At 51.3% G+C, this 22,691-nt stretch overlaps 1 protein-coding gene and 1 pseudogene across 4 annotated transcripts in view; both read right to left on the bottom strand.

Annotated features, from left to right (window-relative positions):
• The window catches only part of Adcy7 (adenylate cyclase 7), a 58,792-nt gene that overhangs the window by 32,930 nt on the left and 3,171 nt on the right, over positions 1-22,691 (bottom strand). Inside the window, exon 1 of one of the 4 annotated variants that reach the window (XM_026789210.1) lies at positions 7,395-7,457. The exons of the other annotated variants lie outside the window; for them this stretch is intronic. The gene's annotated coding sequence lies outside the window, so the exon portion shown is untranslated. Of the gene's footprint in view, positions 1-7,394; positions 7,458-22,691 lie in introns of those variants that run through there. 4 annotated transcript variants of the gene reach the window in all.
• On the bottom strand, positions 20,873-22,644 carry LOC101986706 (annotated as a pseudogene).

Here is a 22,691-nt window from a genome sequence, read left to right as displayed (position 1 = left end):
CTTTCTTTCTTTTTTCTTTTTTCAAGACAGGGTTTCTCTGTAGTTTTGGAGCCTGTCCTGAAACTAGATCTTGTAGACCAGGCTGGGCTCGAACTCACAGAGATCCGTCTGCCTCTGCCTCCCGAGTGCTAGGATTAAAGGCATGTGCCACCACCGCCCAGCTCTCTCTCTTTCTCTCTCTTTAAAATTCAGTTTATTTTTTTAAATAAGTTGTTTTTGACTTTGATGTATATAGGTATTTTGCCTTTATGTGGTATGTATACCTGGTCTGAGGAGACCAAAAAAGGTGACCTGATCTCCTGGAGCTGGAGTTACAGATGGTTGTGAGCCACGACATGGGTGCTGGGAATTGAATCTGGGTCTCTGGAAGAGCAGCCAGTGTGTGCCCTTAACTTCTGAGCAACATACCAGCCCTAAATTCAATTTATTAATTTTAGTTTATGTACGTGTGTTTTGCCTGAGTGTATATATGTGCACCACACGCATGCGGTGCCTTCAGGGCAGGTGTCAGATCTCCTAGAACTGGAGTTATGGATGGCTGTGAGCCACAAGGTGGGCGCTGGAAATCAAATGCAGCCATCTTTCCAGCCCCCAGGCTCATTCTTAACTTTTCCCTTGCATTTCTTGATGTACACTGTGCCAAGAAAGACGGACACTGAAAGCTACGCACACATCCACAGGGGTCCATCGCAGGCACTGCTGGGCTCAGCTCATCCTCTTCCCTTTAAAGTCCCTATATATTTGAGCAAGTCAGTGATCGACAGGCAAGCAGCTAGTTGAAGGGCCTCTCTCTTCACTGATCTAACGGACTCCCATTAGGAATCTTCCAGACCCTGGCAGCTCCCCATTTCTGGCAGCCTCAAGGTTAGGGCCCCACTTCTACCTGAGCCTGGATCAGACAGGGTGAGGAGACCTTCCAGGGACCAAGCTGACTTTGCCCTCCTGGGTGAAGGAAAGGGAGAGAAGTCAGGGCCATGGCCTGGGCTCTATGATTCTCATGGGCTCAGCAGTTGTTCCCCCGGGAAGTTTCCTGGTAGGGACACCTTCTTCCCTGGGGAAAGGAAGAAAGAAGACAGCTCCCAGTGCCCACGTGTACCAGTTGCCAGACCTCAGGGAACAAAACTCAAAAATCAGTTCAGTTCCACCTCACCCTACCCAGCTCCAGGACCCAGGCAATTCTTAACCTCTCCAGTTCTGGTCACCACAGGGTTCCTGAGCCTCTGTCCTGCTTTTCCAGCAGAGGACTCATAGGTAGGGGTGAGCAGCCAGGCCCACCAGGACCCAGCAGGTAACATAGGGAGCCCAGTGAGACCTCTGTCCGAACAGAAACCTGTCTCAGAAGGCTGACAACTCACACAGCAAACACCAGCTGTGGAAAGGCCTCCCTAGGCCCAGATCCTGAAAGCCTCACTTCCCAGGCTTCCTGAGACCCTATCAAGGCCAAAAGAATCTGTCTATAATGGGGGAGGGGCAGGCCTGAGAGCCAGAAGTGCTAGCCTTCAGGGAAAGCATCCTCGGTATCCCCTAAACCACGGCCTGGCTTCCGGGGCCACACCTACCCACGGGCTCAGAAGCCCTCCTCGTAGCTACCTGTAACCTGGGCACCCTCCTCCGGTCCCTGGATCCTTCCCTAAACTCCAACCTTCCAGAGCAAAGCTGTAGGCTGCACACTAAAGACTCACACATGGAGGCTCTCTCTCAGTAGGCCCTGGTCCCCAAACCTTGGCCTCCCTGAGGGACAATCCTCCTAGGGCCCTGGCCAAAACACAAAGAAAACCAAGCCCATTCCCCTTGCTTACCCCAGCCCAAAACTCAGCAACTTCTTGGGCCTTCCTGACGGTTGTAGGGTTTGACTGATTTTGCTTCCCCAAATAAGCCCCACCCACCCTTTCTTCGCTGGGTCTGGGCGACCCAAAAACACTGCCCATTGCCCACCTCCTACCACATCCACCTGGCCAACTCCTGCCCTGCTGAGTCAGCTCCTTTAGGAAGACCACCCGGTCCCTCCCACCTGACTTCAATACCAATTGGTGGCTTCCCCAGGGCTGCCCCGCCCATAAGTGTTTCCTCAAAGCTGCCCAGCACCTTACGAAGCAGGCGTGCAAACCCTACTCTACGCTGCATTAGAGTGGGCACCCAGGGGCCAGGGTAGAAATGCTGTCTACAAATGCTGAAAGAAAGAAGGGGTCCACCCTGCCGTCCAGGACTCCAGCCCTGGCACCAGCTACTCTCTGGACTCCTGCCCAGAGACCTCCACCCAGCCCAGGACGAGGTGCTGAAACCACAAGACACAAAATAGCACAGGGTTCCTGTGAGACACACTGGGGAGAGGGAAGCCATGTGATGAACTTTCTGAACAAGGAGAGGAAATGGGAGGGTGGACAAGGTGCCGCTTGTGCCCACAGTGGAAAAACAGCAGAGCCTCGAGAGTGCAAGTTCTGAGTTCAAAGTCAGGGTGCGATCCCACTCCGCCCGGAAGGTGCTGTGTGGCCTCAGGCATGTTTACTAACCCCTCTGGGCTTCAGTCTCCTGATACAAAGAATGAACTGGTAATGGTACCTATCGTGGCTTCATATAAAAGAGAGTACTCAGTCAGCACCGTGATCTCCCAGGGTCATGCCAGCCTACTCTAAACATAAAGTTGGAAGCCTAAGAAACCTTGATGTAGAAGGACCAGGAAAATCTTCCAGGGATATCCATCTCACTGCCCCACAGCCCTCCCCCAAGCTGTTCTTCTCCCTTATTCCCCTGACATGCTGGTCCTGCCCTCTTCCCCAGCCCCTTGGCATCAGCATGCATCTCCCCAAGGGCTAAGTGATGGCTCCAGGGAGTCTGGGAGTTTCAAAAGCAGCCGCCTGCCATCCATCAGGGCCCCATGAGAGCAACACCTCCAGCCCACCTCATAGGACACCTCCTTCCCAGCCAGATGGGGTCCTGAAGACAGGCGTGGGAAGCAGGGCCAGGCTGCCTGCCCCAACCCCTAGTAATTGGTAGCAGGGCCAGCCAGGCTGCTGCAGAAATGGGAAATGGGTGGACTGAGGCCCAGGAGTCAAGGACAGACACACCCACCAGATGGGTCCCAAGTCCCTATTCTTCTGAGCGAGAGACCAGGAGAAAGGCCCACAGAGAGAGCTGTGCTCTCCCACGGTACCTGCCAGGGAAATTCACGCTGGCCTAGCCGCTGCAGAGCCCGGCGGCCCTCCGGTGTCCCACCTGTGCTCCAGAACCCTGTGCGTCCCCATACTCAGCCAGTGAGAAGCACTGATGTAAGTCATCTGAGCCTGAGACATGAGACTAAGCCACTTCCGACGTGGGCAGCTGGGCCGGGACCCTAGGAGACAGGGGCTTCAAATAGGGCCTTGTGGACCAGGTGACAATCCAAGCTCAGGGCTCTAGAAGCACCATTGGCAACCATTCCCTCCTTCAGGGGATGTCATGTTCACCAGATCCCAGCCTGCCATTATGCAAAAGTGCTATGAGCGCCGTCCAGGAGTCAGGCCTCTGTCCCAGGGCCATGGCCACTCTGTTAGCAACAGCTCGGTGCTGATGCCCAGGGAGGAAGCAAAGAAGGTGGCCCTGGGGGTCCTGAAGGCACTGCTGAGAAATGGGGTACAATGGCAGAGATTTCTAAGAGGCCTCAACTGCCTCTTTGAAGGGAATTCTTTCTAGTGGCAGCCATGGGTGGGGGTGAGGGAAGGGGATAGACACAGAGGCATAAGAAAGATGTTTAGTGACCACAGGAGCCTGCAACGGAAAAGCGTTGACCAGAGTCGAAAGCTGGAGGCAGTTGCCACATGGATGGACAAACACACTAGATTCCTTCTTGGTGGACCCCAGTACTCCTTAAAGAGATCCTTGCAAAGGAACACTAGCCAAGTGAGTACAGGCATGCAGTACGGAGGCCGTGCTGGTGGGTAGCGGGACTGCACAGCAAACAGCAGGAGAGAGTCAAGCCAGTGCTGGGAGCAAGTCAGTGGGCTGGTAAAGACGGACAAAGGGACAGAGATGGTGCTGAACTGAGAGAACAGACCTGCATGCATGCATGCATACATACATATGTGTATGTGTTGATATATGTATATGCATATATATATATATGCAATTGACTTTTATTTTGTATGCATTGGTGTTTTCCCTGCATATATGTCTATGTGAGGGTGTTAGATCCTGTAGTTACAGACAGTTGTGAGTTGCCCTGTGGGTGCTGGGAATTGAATCCAGGTCCTCTGGAAAAGCAGTCAGGGTTCTTAACTGCTGAGCCATCGCTCCAGCCCCAAGAGAATGAGCTTTGTGGGAAGCCTGGGAGGCCGACAGAACTCACAACCTACCTCTGCAGAGGAGACCCCGGCCTTACACTACTAGAGATCTCAACATCGTGGACTTCCTACTGGATCCAGGCTAGCCACCCCTGATCCTGTGCTGAACACAGGTTTAAGTCAGTTCTACCGAATCAGCACCTAGACCACACTACTCACAGCCTGCAAGGACAACAGGTGGCAGCAGGAAGACCCTGTTCTAAGTGTCCCTAGAGAAAGCCAGCTCGGGAAAGAGAGCTCAGGGTCAGGCTGCCTCCCATTCCACCCACCACCTAATCCGTCTAGCAAAGGAATTGAGGAACAACAGACCTTCAGCCAGGGTGGGTCGGAACCAAGACTGGCGAAAGCCAGCCATGATGCAACGCTGAAACACCGCACAGCAGCAAGTCAAACCGGATGCCTGTGGCTAGCTGGAGGTGCGGTGCCACCCTGCATCAGAGGACAGGAGGCCAATGGATAAGAGAAGAGACCACGAAGTGTCCCTTCCCCAAGTGGCAGAGGAAGCGGATGCTCGGCCAGCCGCCATCACAGCATGCATCTGACTCTCATATTTACCTGCCTGCCATCATCAACCCCATCTCACCAATGAGAAAACAGAGGGACAGAGAGAAAAAGTGACTAACACAAAGGTCGCCGGCTACCCTAGAGTTGCCCGCTGACCCTGTCCACCCTCGCTGCCTACCACCCAAGGCGGGAGGACGGCCGTGACATGCTTAATGACCAGCATTTCTGGAGCACTGGGGACCAACAGCAAGCCATTTCACGGCAGAAACAGGCTCCACTCCATGCGGGTCCCCTACAGTAGGGGGAATGGGTGGCCTGATGACCCCTTCTTCTGGCCTGATCAGATGGGGCTGACTTGCGAGTCAAACTCAGTCCCCGCTCTGGTTCTGCACAGGCCTGTCTAGTTCAGTGAGAGCTTCCCCTTGAGGCCTGAAAAGCTTGAGCAGGGGTTGCCATGACCAGGGCCTGCTCAGTGACTCCTCTGCCTGCTCCAGGAAAACCAAGATCATTCCCCAGCTGGGCTAAGCACCAACTAAGATAACCCAGCAGGGGCAGGTGGCTTATCTCTTAGTAGGAATGACCCCGCAGTTTGTCTTCCAGGGCAGAAGGAATCAGAGGCCACACCAAGAGAGAGCCCACCTTGCCACTCAGGCGGACCCAAGCAATGGTGGGGTGGCAAGGATCCACCGTCCTGGTACAGCTCTCTCTCTACATAGCCAAGAGGGATCAGGTCAGCAAAGGACTCAGGTGGTCAGGCTTACGGGGAAGTTCCATGTCACCCAGCTGTCCCATGGTGGGTCCAAAGACAGCAGTCACACCGCACAGGGACCTCTGAGAAAACTGACTCTCCAGCTGGCAGGGAGGACACCACCATTAGCACCCCCCACTAATGTCCACAGCAGATCCCCTGCTCTCGGCTTGGACCCGAGTTGGCATCCTGACACCCATTCTCACCCCCAAGCATGGTAGCCCACTACCCTTGCAGCGCACAGGCGAGAACTGGAGAGGGAGGACTTGACCCAGGACAGCACAGCCCCCAGCCTCTGACCATACCCCATCAAAAAAAAAAAAAAAAAAGAGAGATAGTAACAAATTGTAAGAATGCTCACAAGTCCTTCAGACAGGGTCAAGCTGGACCTCTGTCCTCCTTCCTAGGAGATACCTTTGCCTGCGTCCCCCCCTTACTGTGTCCACCTCCACTCCCTAGAGCTCCAGGACCAAGTCCTAGCATGGAGGCCTTTACAGAGCCACTTCCAACCCTGGAAATCGGTCACTAGGACACAAGCATTTCTTCTAGCTCCCACCATGGGGGACTTTCCTGCAGCCCCTCCCCACACAGACACCTGGAACAGGGAGCCCCAGAATGCAAGGTACCCTAGAGAAACGAAGAGACCTCAAGCCTGAACTTCCTGCAGTGCGCCTTGCTTCAGACTTCCTCTGAAGCCCAACCCTCGTCGCTGCGGTCTCTCGGCTCTCCAAGACAATAACACATTCCATGCCAGACTCAGTATCTTTCTACATTTTTTTTTGGTTTGTTTTTTCTTGTTTCTGTTTTTTTGTTTTGTTTTTAACAAAACTCACTCGAATATTAAATACTTAAATTTTAAGGTGTCCATTCACCCACAGGCTGAGACCTCCTGAGCTACAACAAACGAAGGATCCATGCCCTGGGGCCCCTGCATCTAGACTGACCCTCACATTTAGAGCTGAGAGCTGGTGACAACACATAGTGACACAGAGCCTTCTAGGCAGGGCCAGCCCATACTGTGGCCTCCAGTCCAAGCCTTTGAATCTTTCTTGGCTCCACATCCAGACACCATGCCACCCAGAGGCTGGCCAGGGAGATTGACTCCTGTGTCTGCCCCTGAACGGGGAAGAGGCACCTGTTCCATCCTGTGCCGGGTGCTTGGGACCCCCTCCAAACGCCCCATCTTGATCCTGGGGCCTTGAAAGAGAGGGAAGGAGGGGAAGGCATTTCCTGAGGCATCTTGGCTTTCTGTCTCTTTGGTGTGTATTGCTTTTAGAGTATTTGTTTAAAACTGTTCCCTCTTATTTTTGGTGCTGTGGATGGAACCCAGTGTCTCGGGCACGCTAAGCACGTACTCTGCCCCTGAGCGACACCCCAAGCCCCACATTCAGAATGACTTTTGGTTGCTTTGTTTAGTAAGTTTCCTTGATAATGTTTATTTTCTGTGAGAAAAATAAAATGTATGTGTAAATGTAAAATCACAATCTCGAAAGAAACACGGGCATTTAAGAGCATGCAGTTCCCCAAACTTCAGGTAAGAGGGCCAAGTGAGCAGCATCACTGCCCAAGATTCTGGCAGCACCGTTTCGCCAGACCGGGAGAAGCCAGGGCCAAACCGTCTGGGTTTCCCAGTGAGGAGACGCCCTCCCAACTGCCTGCCTAGGAAACGGAGGGGCCCCCTTCTCCCCACCAGCCAGCCCTGCCCACCAGCAGTCAGGCCTGGGCTCACCTCCTTCCCACAGGCCTGGGACCCAAGGCCTGTCCTGCTGTCCCCTCAGGCCTGGGCAAAAAAACAGACGCCGTCCCATGCCCGAATCACACTTTACCTGGCTCTCCTGGGGCCCTGAAGCCGCCCAGCCAAGCTCGGTGTCTGTAGGAAGGTGGCTGGGCCCTCGGTACCCTTGCTCTGAAGGCGTCCAGTCTCACACATGGGAAGGCTCCCTCCACCGGCTACCTAATGAGAGTGAGTCACATCTGGGGCCCACCACTTCCTGCTCGGCAGTGGTAACGGCAGAGGGCTAGCTAAGGCTGGGCCCTCAGCTCTGCTCGCTCGCTCGGCTCCTGCTGTGGTGGGGGTGTGAGAAAGGCCCCCTCTCCCAGCCTGCGAGCCTGCCACAGGAGTGGGGGAGCTGCCAGGCCAGGCTCCCAGCTCCAATGACTTCATGGAAATTTGAAGCTTGAAGCTGGAACAAATTTTTTTTTTTGAAAAAAAAAATTATGAAACAAGAAGTGAAAATCTCCATTAGAAGCCCCAAGACGACGGCTCCAAACAGAGAGCAGACGCATCCTCACTGAGCAATTAAAGCTGACAGCCTGGCACGAGCCTCCAGCTCAGCCACTCCCAGACAGGTCCCTTCCCTCCCTGGATTCATTCCACGGCAGTAATGTGGTGGCCTGGGGTACCCATGTGAGTGGTCACAGATCTTTCTGCACTCCATATCTGTCCTCCGTCGGGGCTAGGGCAGAAGTAAGGTTCAGGCTTAGCCTTAGAATTCTGGTTCCAAACCAGCAGAGACCCTGCCTGAAGACCCTCGACGGCCATAATTATCATGAGCCCAGGACTCTGGCTTCCTTTCCATCATGCCAGGCCTCACGTTCCCCTGCAGTCACAGGGAGCTCAGTAGAAACACAGCACACTGCAAAGGGCCAGGAGGCAATGGGCAGGAGCCTCCTAACACAGAGAGAGCACCCACCTAGTCTGCAGACAGCGCCTGCGTGGAACCTAGAGTACTGGGGTTCTTTCTATCTTTTTCTCTAGCCGCCCCCCCAACTCTATGTGAGCTTCTAAGAGCAAGACATGTCTCCCCCTCCCAGAGTGTGGGACATTCCTGGTGTAGCCCCCAGTCTCTATCCTTTCCCCCGAAGGCTGTCTTCCCACAGGTTACGTCCCTGCTGAGAGCTACATCCTTTTGTGCCCAGCATCCAGAACACACTAGCCAAGTACCAGGACATGGACCGGGGGGGGGGAGGGGGGATAAGGTGGCCTACAGGTCTGCTCTCTGAGTCACACAGGATTCTGGATTGTCACAGAAGCTACAGGAGGGCAGAGGGAACCTCACAGAGAAGCCAGACATTGATACACCTTTCACTGAACAACTGTCTCCCAGGCATGGGTGTGCCAAAGCAAAGAAGAAGCCGGTGTCACCAAGGAGGAGAAAAGGCAAAGACCTCTGCAACACACACAATTGGAAATGAGTCCTGAAGACTATACAAGGATCACCCATAGAGCCAGCAAGATGTCAGCGGGGCAAGGAGCCTGCCGATAAGCCTGGCAGCCTGAGTTCAACCATGGAAATGCACGTGGCAGGAAGAGAGAACCAATTCCCACAGGTTGTCTTCTGACCTCCACACCTGTCCGGTGGAATATGCATGTGAACACACACACACACACACACACACACTAAATAAAAATTCAATAAAACATTAAAAAAATAGGTTACCCACAAATCAGTAACAAAAAGACCAATGGCCAGGAGTAGTGGCACATGCTTTTAATCCCAGCACTTGAGAGGCAGGGGCAGGTTGAGCTTCATAAGTTCAAAGCCAACCTAGTCTACAGAGTGAGTTCTAGGCCAGTCAGAACTACACAGTGATACCCTGTCACAAAATATAATAATAATAATAATAATAATAATAATAATAATAATAATAATAAAGACATTGGTCCAATTAAAAGACAGGCACCAGCCAAGCATGATGGGACACACTTTTAGTCCTAGCTACTCAGGGAACTGAGGCAGGAGGATTGCTTCAGCTCAGGAGTTTCAAATCAGCTTGAGCAACCCGGTAAGACCCTGTCACAAGCAAACAATAATAATACATAAAATAGACAAAAGATTAAGCAGGTGTTTCAACAAAGATGCTACTTAAACAACCAATAAGTGCCTAAAAGAATACTTAGTAGCATGAAGTAGGAGAAAAATTAAAGTGTTACAGATTCTGCTGTACCACAAGTTCAGTTAAACTTAAAGGAAAATATCAAGTGTTGACAAGAACGTGGGGCCAGGCCAGTTCTCGATCCTACTGACAGGAAACACTGGAGAACTGCAGGGTGTGCACAGACTCTTCCCCCGCGACTCCAAACTCAGGTGTTTGCACAAGAAACGTGCGGCTTTAACCGTGATTGGCAAACTGGAAACAGCCTGCCTGCCACAGCAGTGATGCAAGCCTTCGCGGACCTGTACAACACAAGCTACTCCACAGTAAGAAGGCGGGCCGCTGATAGAGGTAACCACAGACGGACCTAGTGAGAACCTGAGGGCTCCCTGGGCAATGCCTCTAGGGTGCCTGTTGATTTGAGGACCTAAGGGACCTTTTGGGAGCTACCTCTCCCTCCGCTGTTAGCCACCCTGGCATGCAGAAGTAACTCTTCCCCGCCCCCCCGCCCCCTTCAAACCAGAGTCCTTGACTGAGTTACACATCTTTTTCTCGTAGTCACTGATTAATCCCTGGGCGCCCATTTATTCAGGAGGCTTGGTGCTGGGCACTGAAAGACTCACAGGCCTGGCTTACACAGGACAAGACTCACGTGGGGCCCAACAAAAAGCTGCCAGCGTGAGACGTGGCCCAGACTGGTGCTTGTGAGCAGCAGGGAGAGTGTGTTGGGGTTGGATCCACCCATCCGGCAGGGAAGGCCCATGGACCTGGGAGTTCTCAGGCTAATGGAGGAGGAGCCCTCTGCCCCGATGCTAACTCTGAAAGGTTTCCCCAGAAGCACTGGGGAAAGCACACAGAAACCTGGTCGTTGGAGAGGATCCTAGGTGTGGGAGGGAGGAGAGTCACAGGGCTGGACCACCCAGAGATGGCAGGAGATGAGTGATAACAAACCCAGAAATGCCTCACACTCTCTCCTGGCCTCCTGCCTATCTCTCCTTGGAGAGCATGACAACGCCAGCACACGTGACTCCCTCACCCCACACCTCACCCTCCCCTGAGGTCCTCCCAGCACTGAAGGCGGTGGCTCCTGTGGTCACAATCTGACCCTTGGCTGAGTTCTGGGCAACATGACGACCTCACAGGCACAGTTCACTAAGTCCCCCATCGTCCAGCCCCACTGCCCTCCTCAGAGGAGGATGTCGGTTTAGAGGGTTCAGCACTTGCCAGTATACACAGTTTCGAGAAGCAAAACTGGAAATCAGGGTTCCCTCGGCCTGACTCCACGGCTGTATCGCAACTGCTTCTTGGGAGTAAGGCAGGAACTTCTTAGGACAGATAGGTCCTGAGGACCTCCAAGTCCTGATCCACAGGGCTCCCTAGCCTTCTGCGAGGATGCTCCATCTTCCCCCAGTTCCCTCTCTTCCTGCAGCTCCCCCAGAATCTGATATCCTCGAACCTGAAAGCAGAAGACAGGCAGACTGGTACCTGCAGGTTCCACCACCAGGTCTTTCTTTCGGGTGGAGCCTCCTCTCCAGAGTCAGAGACACAAAAGTGATTTAGATGCTCAGCCAGGAGGAGAGGGCATGGTGAAGGCCACCACTCTAGAAGCCGGGCACACAGACCCAAAAGGTTCCGCTATGAGACCTGGGGTCCCAAACTCAGGAAAATAATCTCACCCATGCCAGGAAGTATTTGGTCTCTACAGAAAGGGGTCCCAAGGTGAAGCTGGAGCCACATGCTGGGTAGGCAGGGACAAACAAGGCACAATTGTCAGTCAGCCAACCAACCAATAAGACTGAACGCTAAGCAAACAGCGTGACCCAGTTTGACGAGCCAGATGTGGAGCCCCGCCCCCATGGAGAAACCCCACAGCACCCCACTGCCTTCCAAACCCTGGGCAGTTTCTGCAGGGGCAGGAAAGAAGCGAGGAGAGAAACCGCCCTCACTCTGTCCATGAGCCTGGCAACCATGGTCTTCCTCCCCTGCCTTGGGGGCTCAGGACCCTCACTGGGCTGACCACAGTCTGAGCAATTGGCTGGACACTCTCACCAGTCCAGTTCCCTGACCTGGGGCAGCGATGAAGCTCTACAGATGGAGGAGCTTCCGTGTGTGACCTCACCCAAGCCACAGCATTCCAGCGAGCTGCTGTAAGTCAAGGCAATACTGCATTACTGGCTGAGCATCTCTGAGGGCTTAGGTTCACAGTCAGTTAAAGAGACAGGCAGGGATGCTGGCTGGGGTTATCCTGGCAGTGCCAATCCCTAGAGCCTGGCTCTACTTCCTGCCTATTCTCCTCACAGGCTTTACATGGCTGACCTGTGCCTCAGGATCAAGTCCCCTTTCTGGGCCCATCAGACCCCAACACTCGGCCCAATTCCTTTTTCCACCCTGTCTCCCTCATGTTACCACCCAACTGTCTCATTCCTCCAGCCCCTGCTCAGGCCTTTTCATTTCCTGGTCATGTCAAAATACTGTGAATCCAGTCAAGTCAGGTCTAGCAAGCCTCCCTCTGGGCCCCAGACCCATACCACACGTTGTTCCGCCACAGAGAAGAGGCAGTGCTAACCTGTACAGCTCCCCGGTCTGTGCTGAGGGTAAGCAGCCCCAGGTGTACTTGTGACCAACGAGAGCCAAGGAAGGGGCAAGCATTGGACTTTTAGGTGGACCATAGTGACCTGTACGGGAGCAGGTCCCTATTTTCATAAGGCTGTTGGCACATGAGCCTCCAGGGACCCTGCTTCCTAGGATTCATATTACTGACATAGCCCCAACTCCTTGTGTGACCAATGGGAAACAAACCAAAACAAACAAAATAACAAAAACCATGGGGCTGGAGAGATGGCTCAGCCATTAAGAGAGTACCAACTGCTCTTCCAGAGGACGGGGTTCAATTCCCAGCACCCGCACATCAGTTCACAAGTGTAACTCCAAGATCTGACACCTTCACACAGACACACATGCAGACAAAACACCCATGCACATAAAATAAAAATAAGTAAATTCTAACAAAAAAGAAAAAGAAAAAGAATTCATGAAATCATGCGACCTCTGAAGTCATGAAAGACGCCAAGGCTTCTCTCCTGGATTAGCCCCTCTAGGGGAAGCCGTTTTAGGGCCAGATCCCCAATCCTCTCTCAGGCTTGCAGCTCCACAAGCAGTCTGGCTACAACCTCAGTTGACCACAAGTCAGAGCCACCAGGACATTGATCTGACCACGGACACCGAGGGAAAGCTGGAGTGATCAATCATTTCATGGCAACAGACAAGGGAGCAAGCACTTGTGCCTGAGAAGATTCTCAAAATGAAAGAACTGGAGAGTTAGGACAGTCTTCTGGCCGCCGAAGCCCCTGGGTTCCAGCCGCGCATGGCTTGTACCATAGCTTCCCTGGCTTTGATTCCAAGCCTTCTTTCCTTCCTTTCCCTTGGGCTGGAGCAGAGTGTCCAACACACCTCCCCAATCCTGTCTTGGCCACCCTGTCGTGTGGCAGCCCTGTCTATTTAGGAGGGTCCAAAGCATCTCTCAACTCTTGCCTTAGAGCCCGTGAGAAGGTTTTCCTGCAGCAACAGGGATTTCGGGACCTCTTGGTGTTCCTGCCAGATTGATTTATAGCACGTTCCTCCCTAGGCAATGCAGCACAGACGCATGGAACCCACTCTGCCACCAGCAGCAAAGCACTGTGGGGGTTCGCCTCCTCGAGAGGCAGAGCAGGCTGCCCTCAGTACTCCCCCAGGCACCCGCCAGCCCTTCCACGCTCTGGCCAGTCAGAGGTGCCTTGCCAGCCCCTTGGTCCTGTCACTTAGCCTCCCTGCAGATGGCCTGCCGTCTGGGGAGCATTCTAATGCTTAGATTCCACTCTTCCCAGCCTGGGCTCAGGGACACACAGGGATCTCTTCCTGTCCTGGCTGGGCACATAGACAATGTCCTGGTCACACCTTCATTTCATAGGACAGCAGGATTTCCAGAAGAAAGGGACTTCATAGGGTCATACAAGCCACGGCGTCACTGGCGGTCCTGAGGGTGAACTGCTGGCGGGTATCAAAGCTATTCCGAGCCGGGCGGTGGTGGCGCACGCCTTTAATCCCAGCACTCGGGAGGCAGAGGCAGGCGGATCTCTGTGAGTTCGAGACCAGCCTGGTCTACAAGAGCTAGTTCCAGGACAGGCTACAAAGCCACAGAGAAACCCTGTCTTGAAAAACCAAAAAAAAAAAAAAAAAAAAATTATTCCGAATGCCCATCTCACCAAGCAACACACCTTGCCAAATCCAGTCCCCACCACCCTTGCCAGTGCAGAAATGCCAACCTCCTGCTTGGCCTAGTCTCAGGTAAGAACGGAGACCTGCACCTGTGAGTGCTACAGCCTGCAGGAGCGGGCTCTGTGGTCACCAGATGTTAGCCAGGCCTGCGAGCCGGGTTTTTGCAGAAGGGAGAGGGCAGCCCAGGTCACGGTATGTTGAGTAACAGCAGAGAATCCTAAAAGAACAGATGTGAAAGCCATGGCCCTGCCAGCCAAATGCCTGATTTCCTTTGAAAGACTTGGCAGCAGGGGCTGCACCAAGTGCCTGTCCTTTCCTGTATCCAGCCTGGAATGACCTTGGGAGGACAGGGAGGAAGACCACATCCCTTCCAGCAGAGCCTGGGAAACAGCTCAAGCAAGGAGCATAGCGTGGTGTGCACCAGGCCCTGGCTTCACACCCAGCATCACAGAGGAAAACAAAAATCAGGAAGAAGATACTGCAGGCTTTAAAAGTTACCATTGCATGACAACACATAGCCTTTTAGGTCTGTCTTTTAAGAAAGGGTCTCTAGCCCAGGCTGAACACTCTACGATGCCAGTATGACCTGCGGGCCTCCCCGCCACACCCTGTTTATGCTGGGCTGTAGATAGAACCCAGGGCCTCCCGGATACCAGGCAAGCATTCTACCAGCTGAGCTGCAGGCCAGCCCCTAGCACACTCTGAGGACTTCTGATTTACTTGTCCAGTTTCAGCTGATGAGAGAAGGCTGGGGCTTGGTAGGAGAGCACCTGCCTCCGTGTTGTGGAGGAAGAATGGCAGTAAGGAGACAGGGAAGAGGAGAGGGAGGAAATAGCAGGAGGAAAAGCCGCCATGGGTAAACCATGAAGAAAAGAGGAAAAATAAAGAAAGATGCTCTGAACAGGGGGTGGGGGGACGGTTCCCCAGACCCTGCCACACTCAGCAGCTGGAACCTGGTTAAAAGTGAAGGTTTCTCCTCACCGGAAGCCTGGAAAAGTGCCTGTCAGCGCTCCACTAGGAGAGCCCAGCAGATACCTTCCAGAGGCGGGCGCTGCCAACTTCTCCACACTGTATAGAGCAGTCCAGCTGAATTAGATAAGCCTGTGGGTACAACCAACCGACGAGATTCAGGGGGCCAGGAACACAGTGGAGGACCAATCGCATGGAAAAAGCTACAAGTGAGAGATGGGCAAGAGATGGGTTCCATCCACACATAGGCAACAAATGTGAGCTACAGCAGGACCCTCACGAGACTCGTTTGGATCAGGAGTTTTGTTTTGCTTTTGTTTTTTGGACGAGGTCTCACTATGTAGCTCTGGTGGTACTGAAATTCCCTATGTAGATCAGGCTGGCCTCAAACTCATAGAGATCCACCTGCCTCTGCATCATGAATGCTGGGATTAAAGGCATGCGCCACCACCACTAGCTGGATCTCTGTGTGTATGTGTATGTGCATATATATATATATGTGTATGTGTATGTGCATATATATATATATATATATATATATAAAGTTTTTCGAGACAGGGTTTCTCTGTAGCTTTGGAGCCTGTCCTGGAACTAGCTCTGTAGACCAGGCTGGCAGGCTGGCCTCAAACTCACAGAGATCCACCTGCCTCTGCCTCCCAAGGGCAGGGATTAAAGGTCTGCACCACCACTACCCGGCATGGATCTGTCTTTTTTAAATACTGAAAAATAGCTATTGTTATTCGAGACAAGCTGGTCCTCCGAACCCTGCCTTGACCTCCTGAGTGCTGGGCACACACACCATGATCAGCTCCATATTTGTCCTCTCTCCTGGCAGAGCACTTGAAAATCCCCACAAGTTGGACATATGCGTCACGAACAATAGTCACCATGCTGGGCCACTGCGCTCTTGAATAAAGTGCTCCATCTAATCAGTAGCTGGTCCCTTTTGGCCTGCCTCTTGCCCCTGCCCCTGCTTCTGAGTCTGATTACCTTATATCTCACTATCTCACAGGGAAATGCAAGCAAGCAGGATTTGCGCTCTTTTTTTTTTTCTGCTTCTCATCAGTATTGTCGTAACAGAATGGCCTCCTTTTAGAGGCTCCATCATACTTCACTGTGCAACTTGCCACATTTTCTCTACCACGCCTCTGCTGTTGGGACCCGAGGACGCCTGTCTGCTTTGCTGTGGAGGAGGAGTTGCTACCGCCAGGGGAGTGCTGACAAGGTCTCTCTAGCAAATCCATCTCTGAGTTTGAGCTATAAACCTAGCGCTGGGTCCTATGTTAGCCCTGTTCCTGGTTACTTGAGAAGCCTCCTCTCTTCCCGGTTTCGGTAACGGCTGCGGTGACTCCATTCCCACCAGCGCTGTGCCAGGGCTCCTCATCTCCACACGCCGCCAACAGTCATCTCTCATCGACTTCCTAATAGCCGTTCTGACAGGTGTTACGTAGCCTCTCCTTGTGGTTTTGCATGTGTTTCCCTGATGACTCACAGCATGTTATTGTATGTCCGCTGCTCACTTGTAGGCCTCGTGTCCACGCACGCCGTTTGCCCATTTTGAATAAGGGCTCTTTAGATCCCTGCTGTGACTTTTCTAGCTCACATGTTTGGGATATTAACCCCTTATCAGATGCTCACCTTGCAAATATGTCCCCTACTTCACACACCCTCTCTTTCCTGGGATGCCTCCTTCCCTGTGAAGAAACTTCAGTCTGATGTAATCCATAACCTGAGATTTTAGAACAAAAGTATCACAGGGATCTCTCTCTCTCTCTCTCTCTCTCTCTCTCTCTCTCTCTCTCTCTCTCTCTCAGGAGTTTTAGTCTCAGATTGTATGCCTTTGGTCCTCTTGGACTGGTGTGTGTGTATGTGAGTGTGTGAGTATGTGTGAGTGTGTGTGTAAAATGTGTGACACAGGCCGGGCGGTGGTGGCGCACGCCTTTAATCCCAGCACTTGGGAGGCAGAGGCAGGTAGATCTCTGTGAGTTCGAGACCAGCCTGGTCTACAGAGCTAGTTCCAGGACAGGCTCCAAAGCCACAGAGAAACCCTGTCTCGAAAAACCAGAAAAAAAAAAAATGTGTGACACAGGAGCCTAATCTCTTGTAGGTGGATACCTACTTTTACTATCCTTTTCCCTTTGTGTATTTTTGGCATCTGGTTGGAAATCAGTCATAAATGCACAAGGCAGGGCTCTCCCTATCCTGTTCCATTTTTATGCCAGTGCCATACTATTTTAATTTCATAAGCTTTGTAGCATAGTTTGAAACCAAGATGTGTAGAATCTTCAGTCTGAGTCTTTTTGCTTGAGATGGCTTTGACTATTTGGGGTCACTTGTGGTTTTACATGAATTTTACAGGTTTTTCTTCTATTTTTGTGAAAATTGTCATTGGAATTTTTATAGAGATTACACTCAAATCTGTAGATCACCCGGGGAATTTGAATATTTCAACAATATTAATCCTTGCAAGCCATGAATATGGGCTACATTGCCATTTATTTTTGTTCTGTTTCTTTCACCAGTACTTGATAAATATCAGTCTGCAGAGAAAGTCTGCAACCTTTCATCTTCTTTGGTTAAATGCATTGCTAAAGCCTCTTCTGGGCTCTAATGCCCAGAAGAGATGGGAATTATTTCTTCTCTGGTTAGCTCCCTGCGAGTGTGTGGAAACACGGCTAGCTGCCCAGTACACGGATCCTGCCCGTGGAGTTTATTGCATTCCTTTATCAGTTCTAACAGATTTTAGGGCCACGTGTGTGTTCCAGGCTCATTATCTGTTTCTGAAACTTCTACGGATGGAGTGATGTGTTGTCTGGAGGGGAAAGTGTGTGGGCAGAGATGACCTGCGGCTAGCCAGGATGTGTAGGCTGGGGATGAGTCTATGGTGTAACCACATCTTTCTGCACACGGTCGTTTTTCCACAATGAAATGCCAAGGTGCATCCCCATCGGAGCCCTGACACCTGTTGTCACATCCCAGTGACGCTCAGCCCCTTCTACAGGTGAGGAATGTGTGGTGGCTCACTAGGGCCTCAGCCAGAGGGCCTCATTCCCAGCAGGAGGGAAGACAGATCAGCAGGCTGCAGGGCCTCTGCCTTCCTGCCACCTGCCAGCCAGAGCACACTAGCCACCTTCCCCGTGTACCTGCACCTCACCGTGGGACTCAGACTCCAGGTTCCAGAGCGCACAGCATCTCATGCCTGTCCAGGCAGAGCCCTCTCTAAAGAGCTCCTCCCTATCTCATCCCCAACCACAAGGGAGCTTACCCAGTAGCAGAAAGCCCTCAGAGCCGGCCATGTCCACACCCCAGACACAGCTTAACCCAAACCCATGTTTGTCTGTGGCCACCACTATGTCAGGAAATGGACTCATGTTAGCTTAGCTTAAAAAGGTTTTCCCACTGCATGCAAGGATTTGGCTGCTGGTTGTTTGTGCAGAGACGTAACTACAAAACTACTGAAAAGGGGGGCCGGAGAGATGGTTCAGCATTTAAGGGTGCACGCTGCTCTTGAAGAGGGCCTGTTTGGGTCTCAGCATACATGTCAACAGCTCACAAGCTGCACGGGTCAGCTGCTTCTGCAGACACCTGCACTCTCGTGCACAATGGTTTCCCCTTCCCCACCCACCACATATACATAAACATAATTAAAACTAATTTTTTAAAAATTAAATATTGAAAAATACTGAAAACACTCTTAATGTCCAGCCACGGAGGTCAGGGAAAGCCAGTCAACACCCCTGGTTAAATGTTGCTCTGTCTGAAAACCCTTAGTCTCCAGCCCCCAACTCCACAAAGAACAGGGTCACATGACAGTCTTCTTCGAGATCATCAAGAAAGCTGTTACTCTCTTTCTCTTCTGTACTGGACACTGAGCCCAGGCCTTGTCACGAGGCAAGCACTCTGTCACTAAATGACGTTCCCAGCCCTGTTTTTGATTGTTTTGTTTGATTTGTGTATATGCTTATACTAGTTCACGCGGGGCAGGGATGCACGTGTGCCAGCTGAGTTTAAATTAATGTTATTTCATGCACACACGTGTCCACCTATGTGGGGCTGAAGGTTGGCATTGAAATGTCTTCCACAATTACCTTTACCACCTTAGTTTTTTTGGAGACGGGGTCTCTCGCTGAACACGGAGCCACCAATTTGGCTGGACTGAATGGCCAGAATACCCCGAGATCCTTTTGTTTCCACCATCTCCCGAGCGCTGGCACTGCAAGTGTGTGCCACTGACCTGGCTTTGTATGTGGGTCGGGAGATCAAGTCACAGCCTCATGTTTTCAAAGCAAGCACCTGACGTGTGACAACCTTTTAGCTCTAGGCTTGCTTCTGATTTTAACTCAAGACAGGGTCTCACCAAGTTATTCAGATTGTCCTGGAACCCACTCTGTAGTTCAGGCTGCCCTTGAACTTGTGGTCCTCCTGCCTCGATTTTTTGAGCAGCCAGGACAGGTGTGTGTGTGTCCGCACGTGAGTGCGTGTGCACACACATGCGTGCATATGCGCACACATGTACAAATGCCACAGCTAACAAGAAATGGCCTGAAAGGACATACCCCTGTATCCAACATTATTTGAAAGAGTAAAGACCCAATCAAGGTGTGGTGGTGCACACCTGTAATCCCAGTACTTGGGGAGACTGAGGCAGGAGGATCAAGAGTTCAAGGCTAACCTGAGATACGTATCAAGATCCTGTCTCAAAAAAAAAAACAAAAAACAAAAAAACAAAAAACCCACCCCCAAAGGAAGGAGAGTGAAAGGTGGCTGTTGGGTTTTCTTCTCATATTATCACTGTAGTCTCTGATTTTCAATATCAAATTGGGATGTTTCTAGAATTTAGTAATGAAAGTCGGCCTAAGATAAGGACCACGATACAAGCCCTCCAGGCAGCAGATGCTCAGCCGCCCACTCACCACACTGAGGACTGGCTGAAGACCCCTGAGGTCATATCACCCATGAAACCTCAGTTCTGTCACACCCCACACCCACCAAATTACCTCCCCCACCTCCTGCCATCTTCACAAAGCCTGGTCCCTCCTCTAGGAGGTAGAAACTGTACCACACACCCATTGGGTCACATACACTACGCTCATGGCCACTACCCCTTCCCATAAGCCCCTTTCCTGCCTAACGACCCTGTTTCTAGGCTGTTAGGACCGGCTGTGTCCAGAACCATTCTGTCCCCGTTTGCAGAGTTGTCCTTGATGGAGGCACCAGATGTGTGTCCCCATTTTACAGAGACTTTTACAGAAGTTCGGACAAGACATGGCAAAGGTATAGCATTTTGTATAGCAAAGGTAGGGAGAAAATCACAGCCTAGACCCTCTGCGAGCCCCACCCTCACCCCAGTGAGGGATCAGGAACCAGCAACAGTTCAGGGCTGGGGCCAGGGCAGAAGAACTGGGAATACAATGTGACATAAAGGCAAGAGCCTACCCCTGCCCTGCATCCCCAGCACCCATCCCACTCCAAGATGAAGGAAGACAGCCCCCAAAGTACCCCCAGAACAGTGAGCCCAGAGTCCCGAGGGGCCATCAGACACTGGCTAGTGAAACAGGTCAGCCAGGAGGAGATGCTGGCAAGCAAAAGCCTGGTTGGGAAGAAGTGCCGCTCAGCTCCATGCCCCAACACGGCCAGTGACACCGACCTTCTGAGCTGGCAAAGAAACTAGAGATTGGAGGTTTTGTGTAAAGCTGTATAGCAATCATACAAAGAAAACTCTAAACTCCTTCTGTGGATGTCCTGGAGTCTGCTGTGTGGACCTGAGCTCACCATGTGACCTCTCTTGAATAGCTGTGATCTGCATCACGGAGAGTTAAGACCTGTCCCTCGGTTATTTTGGCAGTGAGACAAGACACACTTAGCCGGGACTAGTGATAACAAAACAACACTAATAGCTAGTGTTTCCTGAGTTCAAGTGGAGGTTATTTCACTCGGACCACAGGCGCGTAGGACAGGCCTTACTGCAATGCTGCAATGCTTACTGCAGAGCTTTTGCTGCAATGCTGAGGCACATCTGTAACCCCAGCATTCAGCAGGTGAAGCAGAAGATCTTGAGTTCAACAACCACCCTTGGGGTTTTAAAATTAAGGGAAAAAAATCTTCAGAAAAGTCTTAAAACACGGAATCCTATTTTCTTTCTCCGGATTTGTGTAGTTACCCTGTTTTGCTCGGTTTTCTTTATTGTCTATCTGCATAGATTTCTTTTTTTCTTTTTTTTTAAATTTAGGTTTGTTTTATTTAAGTTTAATGTTAATTCCATGCTGTGTTTCAGTAAGAACAATACAGATGCTGCATCTGTGGCTCCAGTCAGACATCCAGTAGTACAAATTAGCTTCAAGTTACACATACTGAACAAAAGAGGTTGAGCGAGCGGAAGAGGAGGAAGAGGGAAGGAGGCTAAGGAGCGAGGGGAAAGGAAGAGAGTTGACCACGCATGCAGGCTTCCATACCACCTTCAATGCTAACCTGCTTCAGAGGGGGGGAGTCGGCAAGAATGAGCAGCCAGGGATTGTTGAACTGTTACCAGCACCATGCCTTTCAGCAACACTTCAGCAGAGTTCCAAACACATTTGACAGCAAAACCATTATAACAAACTCCCCCAAAACATCTCAAGCTAATGTCCAATTAAGTTTAAACAATGGTATAAAATTCAATTTAAACAATTAAAAAAGGAAAAATGACAGCACATACGCGCCTCTATCATGTGATTAATCTTTCTTAGATGCATCACCTAGAAGTCTAATGGCTTTCAAATGTCATTTCCATTTCTATTGATGATCTTGCCCGTGTGGCTGGAGACAATACAGTAATGCTGAAAAAGCCTCTAAGCAGTCCTGTTAGTGTCGTAAAGAACCTAAAAGCTGGGACCAGTAAAATCCACAGAAATTCACTCTTGCCTTTAAGAACTTCTGAAAACTGTTTGTTTGTTTGTTTGTTTAAAAAAAGGGGGGAGGGGAGAAAAAAAGAGGAAGAAAGAAAGAAAAAACAACAGGGCAGGAACCTAAATTCTGAGACCAAATGTGAAAGTCAAAATTTGGTGGTTCTCAGTGACAATGGGGAACTTCCAAGGGGAGGGTGATCAGAGATGTGTTCTCTTGTTGGCTTTAGTATGTCTCACTGATTTTCATCTTCCACATCCTGCAGTGCTTCTTTATTCTGCTCTTCACCATCACCCTGCATGTCTGGGGTCCAAAGCGTCAGGTTATCGTAGCAGCTGCGTGGTAAGCGTAGAGTCCGTATAGCTTTCTTCACTCAGCGTGTCCAGTTCTGCAATAGCGTCATCAAAAGCTGCTTTTGCCAACCTGCAGGCACGGTCAGGGGAATTAAGAATTTCCTAGTAGAATACGGAAAAGTTGAGAGCAAGACCTAAATGAATGGGGTGCGTTGGAGGAAGTTCTGTCATGGCAATGTCACTAGCAGCTTTGTAAGCCACGAGGCTGTTTTCTGCGGCCTCCTTCCTGTCGTTTCCTGTGGCAAACTCAGCCAGATACCTGTGGTAGTCCCCTTTCATTTTATAATAGAAAACCTTGGACTCGCCAGTGTTAGCTGCTGGAATGAGGTGTTTGTCCAGTACATCCAGAATGTCACAACAGATTAATTTGAGCTCAGTTTCAACCATTTGCCAGGACTCCCGAATTATCTTTAGTTTGTCCTCTCCTCCCCTGTTTTCTTCCTTCTGTTCAATGCTGCTGATGATTCTCCAGGATGCTCTTCTGGCTCCAATCACATTTTTATATGCAACAGATAAAAGGTTTCGTTCTTCAACTGTCAGCTCCACATCCATTCCTGCTACTTTCTTCATTGATTCCCACCATTTCGTCGTATCGCTCGGCCTGCTCTGCCAGCTTCGCCTGGTACAGCAGATCCTCCCGATCATCCATAGCGCCAGCGGCTCCGGCAGGGTCTGCGCGACGGATGGAAGCGGATAGCGTCTCTACTCTCAGCTTCTCGCTCCGCATCCGAGCAGTAAAAATGGTGGCGCCTCAATACGGGACTTCTGCCTGCGCACGTGGACAACTGC

Source organism: Microtus ochrogaster, unplaced genomic scaffold, assembly GCF_000317375.1.
Source record: "Microtus ochrogaster isolate Prairie Vole_2 unplaced genomic scaffold, MicOch1.0 UNK15, whole genome shotgun sequence".
NCBI classification, from domain to species: Eukaryota; Metazoa; Chordata; class Mammalia; order Rodentia; family Cricetidae; genus Microtus; species Microtus ochrogaster.
This window is presented reverse-complemented; position numbering and strand designations above follow the sequence as displayed.